The 6,550-nt window shown below is 41.3% G+C and overlaps 1 pseudogene; it reads right to left on the bottom strand.

The window, feature by feature from the left end:
* Positions 1 to 4,705: 4,705 nt before the first annotated feature.
* On the bottom strand, positions 4,706 to 4,825 carry LOC134949999 (5S ribosomal RNA; annotated as a pseudogene).
* Positions 4,826 to 6,550: the final 1,725 nt, after the last annotated feature.

Genomic DNA, 6,550 nt, shown 5'->3' with positions numbered 1-6,550 from the left:
GGTCTGCTATGACCTCCTGGTCTGTTACAGTATGACCTCCTGGTCTGCTACACTCTAATGCTCAAATTGTATGTTTTAACCAGGGATGCCTCCCTAGCCACCATGTACGTCATTTACACGCATGTACCTCACGAGAACTCGACTTTTCTTGTGGTTCAACCTCAAAAATTGTAAAAACAAACACTCACTCACCACATATACACTTTTGTTTCTATTTCTATTTCTGCGCAGAAATTTCTCTTTAGACCAGATGTGTTACAAATTAGGAGAAGGATCTATTAATTTAAATTTCGAATGTTAAAATAGATTTGCGCGATTTATCGCCTTGCGTTATTTACCGCGTTGCGCTATTTATCGCGTTGAAAAAAATTAACACTTGTGATTTGAGTTACGTGGGCGTACCCGTACGCTCCGTTGCGTAATATACGCTGCGTGCGTCGGCCCTTGGGTTGCGTACGCAAGTCTCAGTCCTTTGTTAGAGACACGTGTACGCAAAGCAAAGATCCACCGTAACACAATTTATACGTTTATCAATGTAGATGATCCTTTATCATCTACCGCGCACCACACTGACTTCGCCTTGTCTCTCAGGCACAGCTGTGTTTGTCTATACTTTAACTATATTACCTTTTTACTCTTAAACTATAAAATAGCGGCAAATCTCTCTTAGCACGTTTATCAATTATACAATAGCAAACAGGAGAGTGATATATGAAAATACACGAATGAAAAGAAATGCAGATATGCGTGCGTGTGTACGCAAGACAGAAAAATAAACAGTTTTAAAAGAGACTAGCGTGTTGTTCTTACCTCCGGTTCCCGGATTCCTTCAGCACCCTTTACTAAGAGAAGCAGACGCTTATCCAAACAGCACTACGAGGAATATGATCTCCCGCCCTTTGCTGCTGGATAATGTCTGCTGAAATTACCTAGTGCAGATATGTGAAGGACAGGACGAGCCCGCAATTGATAAAGCTAAATATTTATCTTATATAATACCCTTTATGAGGTCTAAGAACGCTGTACGCTATCTACGTATGAAGTACCGTAAGGGTACACTCGTTGCGTAACGATCGCTTAGCCGTGGTCGAGACGCTCAAGCGTCACGTTCGCTCAAGGCCAAGAGATCACAGGCAGGCACGCTATTGGCTGCTGACTAACGTAATGATTCGCTATAGCGTAGCGGACGCTTGGGACCACGAGGAGATCACCAGCGGCGCTGACGCTCACAATGTTAAACCTTTGTATCTAAACCATAAACAGTGTATTGTGCAGTAAAACCTTAGTGTAATGATAGAGTGTAAATGCAACACAGTATAACCTTATTACCTTTAGAGCTGTTCTAGCGTCACCGACGCTCTGAGAATACTTAACACTATAAGAAATACACAGATACCTGGGCTTAGGGTCCAACGCCTAATATATATATATTATGAATGATATACTTGCAAAAGAATTAATACAAATACAAATCATACACTACAATATAACATAGACTACCTAACCAGATAACTACACAGGAAATATAATACAATTACTATTTAAGGGAAAATAAGAGAGAAAGAGGAGAAGAGAGAGAGAGAGAGAAATTGGCCCACAATAACAAGAAGATCAATATAGTTGCGGAGAAAACTTACGCACAAAGGAAACGATCGCATGTGCCTCTGGACATCCAGCTCCCGATTTTCAGCAATGATAACCGTTGAAGAGTGAGAGCTGGATGTGATCGGCCTGTCTATTTATGCCCCACACACAATGCAATTCAATGGTCCCTACAATCTCATTGTTCATTGGACACAGGAATTCCTCCTCGCATCATAACAAAAGGTCATAGGTTGATTCATACAGGTGGGCCGTGACTATTTCCAACAGCTCAGGTGGGAGGGAAACTGGGTTTCCCGCCGCATGGATAAGTAAGTGCAAATACAGTAAATGTTCATAAACTTCTTATGTCCATAACTATTCGCACGAGCGATTAATCTGCTTCAAACCAACACCGGAATATTGCTAATTAAATACTCTTCCGATGGGTACTAAACACCACTGTATTACTCCTGTCTGACCCTTCGTATCAAACAAAGGGGGATTTCTCTGTTCACGAACATTCTATATTAACCAAACTTTCAGAATCTATCAAAGGGACCATGATCTACAAAATACATTATATAGTGAAAATATGTAATGATTGAGTCGCACGCTACGATCACATAAACTCTACCGTAAATACGCATACCGTGCGCCTGCGGGTGCCCGCGACTGTGAGTATGCGCACGTACGGGAGAGCGTACGCATGCGCAGCACGGACCTGTGTGAGGTGCAAATATGGTAGTGTGCATAGAATATTTTTCTGACTTTGACAATATATATGTACTATAATTAAAATAAAGTAAACTTTTATGAAGCACTTACAAGTGCCACCAGGAAGAGAGCAGGCTGCAGAGGACGCTAGACAGCCATTAACAATACTCATGCAGCATTAAAAAAAAAAAAAAAAAAAAATTTTTTTTTTTGGTGGAGGGGGGTTTCTGGGTACTCGGAAACCCCCCCTGGGTGCGCCACTGCTTGTGACGATCGGAGAGGTCGGGTTGGGAGATATTTTGAGATAAGCGAAGAGATGTACATTGGTGTAGTATGGTTAATGGCCTTATGTGTGAGTAAAAGTATTTTATATTGAATACGGTAGAATACAGGTAACCAATGGAGGGACTGACAGAGTGGATCTGCAGACAATGAACGTCTAGCAAGGAAGATTAGCCTCGCAGCTGCATTCAGAATGGATTGTAGTGGTGAGAGTCTCTTTTTGGTAAAACCAGTAAGAAGACTATTGCAATAATCAATGCGGGAGATAATGAGAGCATGGATTAGAGTTTTTGCAGTGTCTTGTCTAAGGTATGGTTGTATTTTGGATATGTTTTTTAGATGCATGTAACATGATCTTGAGACAGATATATATATATATATATATATATATATATATGTAAAAGGATATGCAGGCGGCACTCAGGAGTCTTATATGATGCTTGTCTTTATTCAGATATACTCATCTAACATCACCCCCCTTCACCTGATTGCACTCACCTGTCCACGCCGCTGATCACTCACGCCATGCTGGGTCCACTGGCTCGTTGCGCTAAGCAATTATGTCATCAGACAGTGCGGCCCCAGGTCCGTCCGGTCACTGGTAACCATGATGACCCGGCCAGCGCTACTGGTACAATTTGCCACTTCAATGTTTCCTTACCAAGATGCTGTGCAGTGACGTAATCAGCTGGCGCGGTCACAGGTCAATGCAGCTAGCGGTAACCATAGTTATCTGTGACAACATGAAAAACATAAACAAACATTTAAAATCAAGTACAAAAAATGGTTAAAACATTCCCGGACATGCGATGCCCCTTAAATATATCCCTTATAAGTACAAAATACATATATGGACTAGTGGATCACATGACTTTTACTGGAACATACTGTATATGAGGCTATAGTGTATTCGTGAATTAAAGAAAACAATGTATGCCTAATGTTTCATTTAAACCCCTCAGGGACAGTGTTCCTAGTTGATAAATCCAGCAGCTCTCCAGTTGTAGCAAACTTCTTCTCCTATTGCCTCCCCTTCTAAATAGTGGCACACGGTCTATAATTTTACAACGGATGCTGGCTACACTGTGACCCGCCGTGGTGCAATGCCTCGCGACCGGCTGATCACTGTGTCCATTAGCTAAACCCACTCTAATCACGGTGCAAAGATTAGTGATTAGCCATGCGTTCCCTGAATTGGCACTGTCTTGCCCACGTAGAATAACCCACATGGGCAAGACAGAGTGTGCATGATATATCTAGAGGTACAGGTTAATGCATGTTTAATGGGAAATTTTACCCCTGTATAGGGGTGTCTGTTATGATCACCAGTTAATATAGAGCGGCATGTAGTGCAGCCTATACAACAATAGCAATCGTTGTTTCTAGTCAAAAAATGTTCAGGTTTAGGATCAGTATTCATACCTGTGACATACGATTTTCACCAATCTATCTTTTAAGTTACGCCCCCTTGTGTAGGCTGGCATAAACTGTACATCTTTAATTGTAGAAAAAGGGAGTTTGTGGGAACCGCACCAGTCAAAAAATTATATATAAATGTAGATAGTGTCCTCTGAAAAACTGAATTTGTATCTCAGAAATTGCTTCTGACTCAGGTTACCATACACATGAAAGATTTTGTATCTTTTAGGGTGTGTGTATGGGTTACCATTCAGTGGTGCTCCCTTGAGTCAAAGAGTATCAGAACAAATACCAAATGAAGAGAATGGAAAGTAGAAGACTCTTATTTGGGAGCACTCTAAATCAGATGGACTGATATGTTTCAATACCTTAGGCTGATAAAATCATATCTTTAATGGATTCTTATTAAAATATGGTTATAGGAGTTCAGTTTAGATCAAGATGTGGATCAATAACTCAGCGAAAATATAATAACAAAGTATATATTTGGTAGCGTAAATGCTATAATATAAGATGAGCTGGAAGGTCTTTTCTAAAGCCAATAAAATGTCACATTATGGTTATAACAATGTTCATTGTGAAAAATATGACCATCATTCATTCTGCAAGAATCCCTTAGGGACATTTTATTGCAGAGAATTAAATCATAGGTCATACAGTGCCAATTGATATTCTTTATCAGTGATACACAGATAGGCAGCAATATTTATTGCAGTACCAGGGTGTTCCAAGGTAGTCTCCCATCCAAGTACTAACCCAGCCCTCCAGTGCTTGGCTTCCAAGATCGGAAGAGATTGGGCATCTCCAGTGGGGTATGTCCGCAAATATTGTGCTTGCCTCTTTTATCACTCTAATTGGATAAACTGTTAAGGCCCGTATTCACGGGCCGATGTGGGAGAGATGTGTGCTGAGCGAACCGCTCAGCGCACATATCTCCCACCGCTCAGCACAGCGCGATGTGTGCTGAGCATGCAGGGGGAGACGGGGGGCGCTCATTTCACCCAGCGGGTGAAATGAGTGACCTGCTAGATTGGCCTGCATGGCAGGCCAATCTAGCACCAGCGATAGCGATGCGTGGGGCTGAGCATCGCTATTGCTGTGGGGGCTACACACGGAGCGATCATGCTTAAAATCTAAGCAATCTAGTCAGATTGCTTAGATTTTAAGCAGCGATCGCTCCGTGAGTACCCCCCTTAAGTGCTGGAGATAGGGATTATTAGAGGTTCACAATGATTGAACACATATGTGACAGGACCATAGACAAAAAATGGGTATAATGGTCTCTTATGTGGAAAATGCCACAAAACATCCAAAACAATCCTTTCTTATATATCCAATAATCAATACAATTAAATCATTAGTCTGGCCACTATGCAGCACTAAGTACCAATATATGTATGCAAAAACGGTTAATAAGCACAAATAGTCCATATAGTCATGTAACCGTAATAGTTGTTTTTACAGTGATATACAAAAAGGCAGCAGTTTTTGCAGTACCAGGGTGTTCCAAGGTGGTCTCCCATCCAAGTACCGACCCAGCCCTCAACTATTTAGCATTCAGGCTCAGAAGCAATTAAGCACCTCTAGTGGGGTATATCCGCAAATGTTATGCTTGTCACTAATATCACTGACTTGGAGTAGATAATATACTCACTTACAACAATTATATTCTCAATAGTTATATATATGAGCTAAGCATACATGTGGCGGCATAGACCAAAAACTCAGATGTTGTATATAATTTGTTGTCCTCTGTGCAAAAAATTCCAACAATAAATATCCTCAGATAAGAGTGAATGCATAGGACAAATAAATTATACCAACACTACCAAGTCTCCAGCATTTCTGGAGACATATGCAACCACTAACAAATAAGGCTGAAACATAAATATAAGCCTGGCAGCAGCATGAGGTATCTTATATTCACAAAAACGCAGTTTTCTATGACACACAGAGAGATCATAAACCCATGGGTTATTATTAATGTGCCAATAACCTTGCAACAGTATAAGGAATCATATACATCTATTAGAGACTGGCAAAAATTGTGACATGCAGAAATCATATAACCATGAAGTAATGCCACTGAACTATCTAATAGAGAGATACTGCAGTGTGTCTTTTATGTAGCGTTAGGTCTAATAATAGATAACTTGCAGTTGACCTCCCTCAATTTGATTAGAGGGGGGATGCTACATATAAGTCACTATGCCTAAAACTGCCTTTGGTCTGCTGTGTATACGATACCAGTGACTGGATGGTCTCACGTTGGTATTGTGGTGGTGCCTGTATCCAGTTTTCTGGAAGTAGAGGCCAGGTATTGTAGATGGTGTTGGTATATTGCCAAGTATGGAGAGGTGCCGCCTAATCCCACCGCTCCTACCCGTGATTGGTCTCCAATTGTGTGGTAGCGTGTGGCCGTCTGAAATTGCCTGGTGATGGGCTACAATGATCTGGCTGATCCAGTCACGTGTGCGCACCAGTTGACCGTACAGAGCCCTGATGTACATCTTTAAGTGTAGGCAATTCTTTATCTGTGTTAACTATTGGC

The sequence above is a fragment of the Pseudophryne corroboree genome, chromosome 8 (assembly GCF_028390025.1).
Source record: "Pseudophryne corroboree isolate aPseCor3 chromosome 8, aPseCor3.hap2, whole genome shotgun sequence".
In the NCBI taxonomy this organism is placed as follows: domain Eukaryota; kingdom Metazoa; phylum Chordata; class Amphibia; order Anura; family Myobatrachidae; genus Pseudophryne; species Pseudophryne corroboree.
This window is presented reverse-complemented; position numbering and strand designations above follow the sequence as displayed.